This window comes from Pituophis catenifer, unplaced genomic scaffold (assembly GCF_029215685.1).
Source record: "Pituophis catenifer annectens isolate HBS135680 unplaced genomic scaffold, rPitCat1.0.hap2 SCAF_10, whole genome shotgun sequence".
Classification (NCBI taxonomy): Eukaryota; Metazoa; Chordata; class Lepidosauria; order Squamata; family Colubridae; genus Pituophis; species Pituophis catenifer.
The window spans coordinates 9,055,183-9,066,342 of record NW_027256890.1 but is presented as its reverse complement, the minus strand read 5'-3'; positions in this window follow the sequence as shown (position 1 = coordinate 9,066,342).

The window sequence follows — 11,160 nt, the reverse complement described above, 5'->3', positions numbered from 1 at the left end:
AGAAGGAGAAGAAGGGAGAGAGGGGTGGAGAGAGAGAGGGAGGGAGAGAAGGAGAAAGAGGGAGGGAGAGAGAGAGGGAGGGAGAGAAGGAGAAAGAGGGAGGGAGAGAGAGGGGGAGAGAAAGAGAGCGAGAGGGAGAGATGCAGAATTAGGGTATTATTATTATTATTATTATTATAGGCTGACAGAAGGGCAGATTGGATTCCAGACTCTATCCAGATGATTTGTGTCCTTCCCCCCCTTTTTAAAAAATAATAATAATAAGTGTTTGCACGCCATCAATTTTGAAATCCTGGCTTGAGTGCCATTTGGGAGCCTAAAGGGGGGCTGTGGCTTTTTGGTCTGGGAGGGTTAGTTAGGTAGGTAAGATGTGGATGGAGATGCAGCACGAATTAAAATCCATGCGTTTTGGGGCTTGGCTGTTTAGCCGGTTTGAGCGGGAGAGAATACAGATGCTGAAGGCTGTGAGGTAAAAAAGGGTTGGAGGAGTAAATTGGCCGTCTCCGGTCTGAGTAAGTTCCCTGACATTTCCTCAATCTGGCAAAGGAGGAAGGAGAGTTTTCAGATGGAAGGAGAGAATGGTTTAGGGCAGAGGTCTTCAACCTTGTGCAACTTGACGACTTGTGGACTTCCATTCCCAGAATTCCTCAGCCGGCTGGCTGAGGAATTCTGGGAATTGAAATCCACAAGTCGTCAAGTTGCACAAGGTTGGAGACCTCTGGTTTAGGGAGTGAATTGAATCGTGTTCAAACATGGCAACCGTGGCTCTCCCTTCTGCTGGATTTATATGTTACTCATTTGTTTATTTTATTTCCTGTCTTGTTATTATTTTTTTACAAATAACTCAAGGCGGCAAACATATCCGACACACCTTTTCCTCCTCTCTGTTTTCCCAACAACAGTCCTGTGAGGTGGATTGGGGCTGAGAGGGAGGGACTGGGTCAAGGTCGCCCAGCTGGATTTCACGGCTAAGGCGGGACTAGAACTCACTGTCTCCTGGTGATTGGCCCAAAGTCACTCAAGCTGGATTTCACGGCTAAGGCGGGACTAGAACTCACTGTCTCCTGGTGATTGGCCCAAAGTCATTCAGGCTGGATTTCACGGCTAAGGTGGGACTAGAACTCGCTGTCTCCCTGTGATTGGTCCAAAATCACCCATCTGGCTTTCATGGCTAAGGCGGGACTAGAATTCACTATCCCCTGGTGATTGGCCCAAAGTCACTCAGCTGATTTTCCTGCCTAAGGCAGGACTAGAACTCACAACCTCCCGCTTTTTAGCCTGATGCCTTAACCACCAGACCAAACTGGCTTGTTTTCTTCCCCCATCCCTGTCTGATTCACCTTTTTTTCCCCCTCCTCTTTGATGGCGTTCCTCAAAGACGTTCAGCTTTTCCCTCTGTCTTCCCTAAGCCAATTTACAATGCCTTTATTTGGAGATGTGGTGGTGTGCTTTTTTTGTAATATAACTTTATGTAGATAGAAGGTACCATTAATTATGTGCCCCCAAGTCCATGTCATCTTTCAGTGACCATATAAATCGTTCTTCTCCTGGCTGTAACTTGGTCCTTCAAAATATATACCCATCATTGTTGTAATTAAATCGGAGTGGTGCGATGGCCTAGAGGTAGAGTTCTTGCCTCACAGTCAGGGGGCTGTGAGTTCGATCCTAGGTAGAGGCAGATATTTCTCTCTCTGGGCACGATGAGAATATATCAGCTGAACAAAAACTCCGCACTGGCGACAGGAAAGGCATCTGGCCATGAAAACACTCTGCTAGCTCCATTCAGTTGCCCAGACTCCACCCCGCAAGGGATTATGGAGTCGTTAAAAGATGATGATGATTGTTGAAATTAAATCCATTATGGACTTCTCAAAAGGTTATTATTGTATAAAGTGTCCAAAATTGGATAAATTTGAATCTGCTCTTTTGTGCCTCAAAAGTGAGAAAGCTGGTTTGATTTGTTCAATATTTGTGGACTTTCTTCTCGTGGTATTTTCAGCGATCTTCCCCAATGCTAAAATTCAACAATATTCTTCCTTTCCTGCTTTTTTTTTTTTTTGGATATCATTATCGGATCTGAATAAGCTTGTTTAAACGCCGGCGGATTTTTGAGAAGATAATGGTCATAACTGGATCTTAATTGCATAACGCTCGACGAAGTAAGGTTGGGCTCAGGTAAAGCCATGGATGACTTTGATGCCTTTAATCTTATTAGACTGGTGATTATCTAGAACCAGGCATCATACTAAGCCGTGAGTCAGGGTTTACAAATTGCTGGGGAAGCGTTCTCATCCCCACAAACTAAATTTCAGATTAATGCAAAGTGTGAATCCAGCCTCTCGTCTGCTTAACCAAACATCTCTGCGGTCAGTTGGCAACTTATTACATGTTGCAAGACCAGAGAGAAATGAAGAGGGACAAATGCAGAAGAACGATTCTTTTTGCATAGAAAGAACGGCTAAGAAGTCCATACCGTGTTTCCCCGAAAATAAGATCCTGTCTTATATTTTTTTGAACCCTGAAATAAGCGCTTGGCCTTATTTTCGGGGAGGTCTTATTATTTTGGGGCACATGGAGCAAGATGGGGCTTCTCTTGCCGTCTTACCTGATTTCCAGCTCTGTCTCCCTAACCCTAACCAGAGGAAATGGCGGGGACCGGCTGCGCATGGGGTTAAATACCCCGTTTCCCCCAAAATAAGACATCCCCTAATAATAAGCCCAATTGGGCTTTTGAGTGCATGGCAATAAGGCCTAGGGCTTATTTCAGGGTTCAAAAAAAATGTAAGACAGGGTCTTATTTTCGGGGAAACATGGTATTTTCAGGGAGGGCTTATTTTCAGGGGAGGTCTTATTTTTGGGGAAACACAGTACAGGTAGGCCTTGGCTTACGACAGTTCATTTAGTGACCATTCAAAGTTACGACGGTGCTGAAAAAAGTGACTGATGACCATTTTTCACGCTTACGACCTTTGACTTACGACAGCCAATTTAGTGACCGTTCAAAGTTGCGACGGCGCTGAAAAAAAGTGACTTACGGCCATTTCCCACACTTAACGACCTTTGTAGCATCCCCGTGATCATGGGATATAAAATTCAGAGGCTTGGCAACCGGTTCATACTTAACGATCATTGCTGCATCGCAAGATCATACTTTTGCGAGACCTTCTGACAAGCAGATTCACTTAACAACCGTGTTACTAATTTAACAGCTGCAGTGTTTCACTTAACAACAATGTCAAGGAAGGTCGTAAAATGGGGCAAAGCTCACTGAACAAATGTCTCACTTAACAACAGAAAGGTTGGGCTCCATTGTGGTCATAAGTTGATGTTGTAGCCTGCTAGCGGCCTGCACGGATTGGGGCTGATCCCAACAAAGAGGAGGCTGGTGTGCTGTCACACAGGCAGCCTGCACAGCCAGCGCTCGTGTCGGACAGCGAGGAGGCTGAAGAGGATGTGCCAGAGGCAGAGACTCAGCCAGGGCCTTCAGAACCTCCAGAGGCTCCTTCAAGTGGAGAGAGCGAAGTGGAGGAGCCTCTCCTCATGCTCGAGCACGCAGGGCTGCCAAAAGGCAGGAGTGGCTACTCAGGAGGAGGAGGTCTACTCGAGAGTAGGGCTTGAGGATAATTGGCCACTCCCTTAGCCTATTTAAATCGCACACAGCTAGTGCTTTCTTGCTGGAAACAACTAGTATTTATTATCAGAGTATTTTGGTTTATCGTATCTTGTTTTCTGGGCTGATTGCCAACCTTTGCCGGTCTTGTTTATTCTTGCTACTTAATAAATTTGATAAGGACCGTTGGTGTGTGTCAATATCCTTGGAAATCCGGAGCTGGGGCAGAACAGTCGAGGACATACCTGTATCCATCCAGTCTCGTGGGAAATTCAGAGCCCAGGAACTTAAAAGAGCTTTATTTCACGTTGCCTTGTTGGGTTGAATTAATGGTTGCCTTCTCTGACATTTGGGTCACTTCCAAATCTCGCTGAGACACGTGCCATGGGAAGACTCCCTGAACCACTCGTGGAAACCACAGCGGGGTCTAAGAATAGTCCGAAGGAGATTGCTGGGAGCAAAACGGTTCCTGTGTCTCCATCCAGTCTTGTTGCTAAGCAACGGGAGGCATCCACACACTCCTGCAAAGTCACGCTAGCTGTGCACGCTAGCAATATTAAATGGGGGACCGTCAGTGCAGATGTGCGTACGGGGAAGAGAAAGGACGGTATTGTTCCAAACAGCTGCCTGAATTCCGTCAGCTGTGATAGAACTCGATGGGGGAAGGCGCTCAGGCGGTTGGATCTCATTCGTTGGCAAGATTAAAGATCTGGTCTCAAATCTACGTGGGTGAGAGCTTCTTAATAGGTGGTCCTTCAGTTACGACCATCATTGAGCCTGGAATCGTGGCCGTGAGTCCAGCTGTGATTGAACTCACTGGGGGAAGGTTCTCAGGCGGTTGGATCTCATCTTTTGGCAAGATTGAAGGTCTGGTCTCAAATCTACGCTTCTTAATAGGTGGTCCTTCAGTTACGACCATCATTGAGCCTGGAATCGTGGTCGTGAGCCATGCTGTTCAATTGGTGTCTGATTTGACGACCGTTTTTTGCTGTGTTGTTTTAACAGATTAACACAGTTGGGAAGGACCTTGGAGGTCTTCTAGTCCAGACTCCTGCAGAAGCAAGAGATCCTATACCATTCTTGATCAATGGCTGTCCATCTCTTCTTAAAAACCTCCAGTGATGAAGCACCCACAACTTTTGGAGGCTGATTTCTTTTGCTGATTAATTGTGCTCACTGTTGGGAAATTCCTCCTTAATTCTAGATTGCTTCTCTCCTTAATTAGTTTGCATCCATTGCTTCTTCTTCTGCCTTCTGGTGCTTTGGAGAATAGCTTGACCCCTTCTTCTTTGTGGCAGCCCCACAAATATCGAAACACTGCTATCATGTCACCCCTTGTCCTTCTTTTCACCAGACTAGACATACCTATTTCTCTCAACTGTTCAGCTTCCACACCACTGATCCTCTTTGTTGATCTTCTCTTGGGGATCTTCTCTGCATCTTCTTTGAATCATGTACAACAGTGTACCCAGGAGTAGCTGTTGGGGGTTCGCAGGGGTTCGGGAGAACCTCTAGCTAAGATTCTGTGCCCAAAATCCCACTTCTGGCTGTCTCTGCCCACCCTTCCCCCGCCCCTCCCAGGAGTCCCCATGCAGCCTGTTTTGGATGCAGGTAAGTGCAGGGTGCGCACGGAGGCTCAGGGAAGGTGAAAAACAGGCCTACCGTAAGTTCGGGAAGGCCAGAAACGGGCCTATTTCTGGCCTCCAGAGGGCCTTTGGAGCCTGGGGAGGCCGTTTCCCCTCTCCTGGAGGCTCTAGGAAAGCCTCCGGAGCCCGGGGAGGGCAAACTTCCCCCCTCCCCCACCGCCCAACCAGCCAGAGAACCCCTTGCTAAAATGTTTGAAGCCCACCCCGGAGTGTACCGTAAAAGAAATTTTGATTTTGATTCCCCTTCGCGTATCTCTTGGACTGTCCCAAAGGTGCTTTTTCAGGAGGGCAACCATGAAATGTTGGATGACTGAGAATCTCTACAGACTCTTAACTCCCATCTCTTGGACTGCTGTGAACAGGGATGATGAAACCTTTGATCCCAGCCAGCAGGGCGTTGTTAGGCCATCCTCAGTCCCCCCCCCCGCCCCCCGGGAGCAGAACAAGAGTCGGCAGCTACCAATTTCCGTCAATATTTCCCCAATATACATCGGTCCCCTTTCCCTTCCCTTCCTTCCATGTCTGTGCTTCTGCAGCCTGTTTCAAAAACCGCCCTATGCAAATGTCTGCCGGAACGCAATCCCTGGAGATTTGCTCTAGCAGAGCTTTACTGCCGATGAAAAACACGCCGCCTGGGCATCCCTAGCATTTCTTTTCATTTGGGTGGAGTGCAAGGAACACATCCTTCAATGGGATTTTTTTTTTAAAAAAAATAATTTATCCGCCTCGTGTGTTATGCAGAAAAAAAAATAAAAGATTGCTGAAAAGATTTGCAGAAACGGAAGGCTCGCCTGTCCGTTTTTGCAGGAACTTTTGAATGTTTGTCTCCCTGACGGCTCCCGAGCAGAATTCGCAAAGCCAGTGTGGGGCTCCCCGTGGTTTCAAAGACCAGCCTTCTTATGCCATAGCTGGCTAGGCGAGTTTTGGTCTTGCAGAAATTCTGCTTTGGAGAGGTAGCAGATCCAGTTTTATTTGCTAATTGGTTTGGACTCCTCCTGTATTGCGGTGTGTCCTGATTTTTCTCTTCCTGGTGAAGGAAGAGGCAAGGGACAGCAGCATCTAAAAAATTTGGAGCGGTTTCTCTTCCTGTACCGCCCTGGAAAATATCCACCCACATCACGATAGAAACTGCAGTGGTGCAATAGAACTGGAGCTCTCGTCTCAAAATCAGGAGGCTGTCAGTTCGATCCTAGGTGGAAGCAGATAATTTCTCTCTCTGGGGACACTGAGAATGTATCAGCTGAACAGAACTCCGCACTGGCGACAGGAAGGGCATCCGGGCATGAAAACACTCTGCTAGCTCCATTCAGTTGCCCAGACTGCACCCTGCAAGGAATTATGGGGTCGTTAAAAGAAGATGATGATGATCTACAATGTGCTACCGAAGGAGTGCTGCGGTGGCCTAGAGGTGGAGCTCTCGCCTCACAGTCAGGAGGCTGTGAGTTCGATCCTAGGTAGAGGCAGATAATTTCTCTTTCTGGGCACACTGAGAATATATCAAACTCTCATCCAAGAAGCTTCTTCGGCTCTGACTGGATGATGGTGGGGAATGGAAGGATTGACGCTCCTTGCAGACAGCTGGTCATTTGCATCCTTTTAGAGAGTCCGTTGAGGCCACTTGGACGTTTGCCTCTTTCCTCAGGGTCACCTGAGTGGTGCAAATGGTGTGGAGCCTTCGTGGCTGCAGGATGTCTTCTGCCCTGGGTTCCTTCCCTGTTGAAGACAGGCGCAGGCCATCTGGGATGGGTCTGTGTTATCCGCACCTCAAACTGAAGCACAGACGGTTCCTGCAGTCTGCAGTTTTATTCATTGCCGTTGTAACTTCGAACTGCTGCTAAAGGAATGGGTGTGAAGTCAAGGACGGCCTGTCTAGGATCAGGGGATTGTTTTCATGTGCAATTTCCGTGAAATAACTTCCGAGGTGGTTTTACCTGTAGGATAAATTGCTGTTGTGGCCTGCCAGCGGATCTGGCAGCAGATTCGGACAGTGAGGAGGTTGTTGAGGAACATGGACCAGCCCTGGAGCCTGGGGAAGGCTCTGATGAGGGCTCTGCGTCAGAGGCAGAGAGGGGGCCAGGGCCGTCCGACAGTTGTCAGCTGCCTTCGGAGTCGGACATCAGTGAGGCAGACGAACAGCTGGAGCCTGTTCCCAGTGTGCGTATGCACAGAGTTGCCAGACGAAAGGAACAGCTAAAGAACAAGGGTCGACTTGGGAGTAAGGCCACAGGTGGACGTTAAATGGCCCCTCCCAGAGGGAATAAAAGAGGAGCGAAAGGGGAGTGGAGTTTGCAGGAGACAATTAGTTCATTCCTGTATTCTTGCTAAGTATTGCAGGAGTCTGAAAGATATCAACCTGGCCACTCTCCAAGCCTGATCAAGGTCGGTAATTGTGAACTATCTTGAAAGACTGTGGGAGAGGAAAGACTTTGCTGGAGAGGAATTCACTGTCAATTAAATAAAAGGGGTTTATCGGGATGAGGATTCAAGCTTCGTGCTCCTGGAGGAAGTCTAGGTCAGAACAATTGCTTTCCCCGCCTAAGAGACTGTTCAGCAACCCCGAGTCACTTTATTCCGACCCACAGATTGTGATTGCGAATGGTAGTTAAACTGTCATTAATCCAGCTGTGGCTGGATTAAGTTTAAACTGCCGGATAAGCTGTTTTCGGATTTCTGCCAATCGCCAAGACTCTTCGTCGCGTTTTAATCCGTTGCCGGATGGAGTGTTTTTTTTTTTTTTAAAGTTAATACCATTTCCCTCTAAATGAAAAGAGTACGTTCACCCCAACTAGCCTTCATTAAAGAAAAGCGACCGGATGTCCTGGTTTAAATCGCTGAGTTAGAACCTCGAGCAGGAATCAAAAGTATTTCCGTCGTAACTCGAGCAGTGTTTCTCAACAAATAAGGTGGTTTTAAGATGGGCGGACTTCAACTCCCAGCATTCCCCAGCCAGCCGTGCAGTAGAAGAGAGGTTCTGGGGAGGCATCCGGACTGCAAATCTCCCACGACCCCAGTTTCGTTTGAGTTAAAGCTGGGCTTGACTCCCCCAAATGTAACTCTTGCTTTTCACTGTTAATAGAAAGCAGTGCTTTGATCCTACGAAGATTGTAGTCTGTTGGTACCCTTGTACAGTTAGATTAGTGATGGCTAACCTTTTTGCCGTCGCGTGCCAAAAGCGGGGGAAGCACGGGGGGGTGGGGTCATGCGTGCCCATACCTATAATTCAATACCCACCCATGCCCCACTACGCATGCACGCGTGACCCCCCCCCGTGCTCCCCACTCATGCACACGTGACCCCCCCATGCCCCATTTTGGGCCTAGCAGGCCTCCCTGAAGCCTCCGGAGGCTGGAAACAGCCCGTTTCCAGACTTCCGGTAGGCCCATTTTTCACCCTCCCAAGGCTCCAGAGGCTTTCTTGGAGCCTGGGGAGGGCAAAAATGGTCTCCCCTCCCCCGGAGACACTCCAGAGGCCGAAAACGCCCTCCCAGAGCCTCCACGTGAGCCCTGTATTTACTTGGCATCCAAAACAGCCGCATGGAGACTCCTGGGAGAGGAGGGGCGGAGTGGGCAGGGCCAGCCGAAAATCAGCTGGCCGGCACACGCATGTGCGCTGGAGCTGAACTAGGGCAACGATTCGCGTGCTTGCAGATATGCCATAGGTTCGCCATCACAGAGTTAGATTATTGGTCACATGGGGGTCAACTGTTGTTAAACCCTTGCCCCTGTTGCTTTGCAAGAGACACATGGCCAATGCCACTAGAAAACAGCTTGTGCCAACCTAACATCTATTTAGATAGGGTAGGTTCTCTGCTGCACCAGGTAACATCCCTCAAACAAGGTAGAATTTCTGCAATACAGGTAGTTCTCGATTTATAATCATTGGTTTAGTGTTCTTTCAAATTTACAAACGTCTTTTAACAACCCCATAATCTCTTGCGGGGCGGAGTCTGGGCAACTGAATGGAGCTGAGTGTTTACAGGCCGGATGCCCTTCCTGTCGCCAATGCGGAGTTTTGTTTCAGCAGATAGATTCTTATTGTGCCCAGAGAGAGAGAAATATCTTCCTCTACCTAGGATCGAACTCACAGCCTCCTGATTTGTGAGGTGGGAGCTCTACCTCTAGGCCACTGCACCACTCCATCTTTCAAATTTATAATGGCACCGGAAAAACGAGTTATGACCATTTTTCACACGACTGTTGCGGTATCCCCGTGATCAGGAATTCAGACGCTTGTCAACTGGCATGTACTTATGACAGTTTCAGTGTCCTGGGGTCATGTGTTCCTCTTTTACGACCTTCTGCAAACAAGTCAGTGGGGAAGCCGGATTCACTAACTTAGTAAGAACGGCAGAGATTCACTGAACATTTGCGGCAAAAAAAAGGTCATAAAAATGGCAACATTCACTTAACGACTGTCTCACTTAGCAGCCTAAATTTTGGGATCAATGGGATTGTAAGTCAAGGAAAACCTGTAGATTCTTCATCGGATGTGGGGGGGGGGGGGCGGAAGCCAGCTGATTGTTTACCCTTTGCCGTCTTGCCTTGCAAGAGACACATCTCCGACTTCACTAAAAATACTGTGTTTCCCCGAAAATAAGACCTGGTCTTATTTTCTTTCGACCCCCGAAATAAACGCTTGGCCTTATTTTTGGGGAGGTCTTATTTTTTCCCCATGTACTGGGAGGTGCTGCCCCTCTTACCAGCAGCTTGGTCTGCGGAACAGCTGATCAGCGGGTGAGCTCCTGCTGCCGCCTCGAAGAATCCCGACCGATTGACAAGGGGCCCTCGGCTGCGAGGTTGCCTGGTGCTGTGGCAGGGCCGTGGCTGGCAAGAGTGTGCAAGAAACACCTCCAGGTGCCCAGAGAGCTACTGTAGAATGAGAGGCAGCTCCCGATCAGCTCAGCTGATCCGTGGGTCGCGATTAAGGGGCCCAGCTGCCATTAGCTGCCTGGGGAAGGGAAGGGCTGCCTCCTGCGCTGGCCACGCCCACCCCTTCACTAGGGCTTACTTTTGGCGTATGGCGTATATTAGGCCCACCCCCAAGCTAGGACTTATTTTCTGAATAGGTCGTATTTTCGGGGAAACACGGTAGTTCTCGCCAAGCTGATGCCTGTTTAGATATAGGATAGGCTCTCTGCCGTCCCAGGTGACCCTCCCTAAAAAAGATATTTCTGCAATATACCGTGTTTCCCCGAAAATAAGATCCTGTCTTATATTTTTTTGAGCCCCAAAATAAGCGCTTGGCCTTGTTTTTGGGGAGGTCTTATTATTTTGGGGCACATGGAGCGAGACGGGGATCCTCTTACCATCTTATCTGATTTCCAGCCCTGTCTCTCTAATCCTAACCAGAGGAAATGGCGGGGACCGGTTGCACATACATTTAAATATTTTTTGGGGAGGTCTTATTTTCAGGGGAGGTCTTATTTTCAGGGGAGGTTTTATTTTTGGGGAAACACGGTCGGTTTCCTTTTGGTTTGACAAATGACATAATTGAGAGCGGTGCATACAATATATACCCCAGCAGATGGAAATCTGTCTTCGGAAGCTGTCTGGATTCTTGAGCGAGGTTTCCCTCTCCTAAATAATTCATGCTCCAAGCAGACAAATGCATCAGATAATCTCTCTGCATATGTTAGGTCTAGTCACAGCAGGATTTAACCCTTTCGGGAATAAAAAATGGAAGTCTCTTTTTTTTTTAAAAAAAAATGCAATCTTTTCTTGTTCTTCTTGATTTTTTTTTTTTATTATTATTCCCTGGAAAGAAATGTTTCATGATCTTGTCTTTCTAGGGTGTCTAAAGCTTTCTAGGATGGACTGCAGTGATTAGAATGCAGCAGAGTGGATTTGATTTAAATCGAGTTGATTTAAATCACAATTTAAATCATGATTTAAATCACTAGTAAAA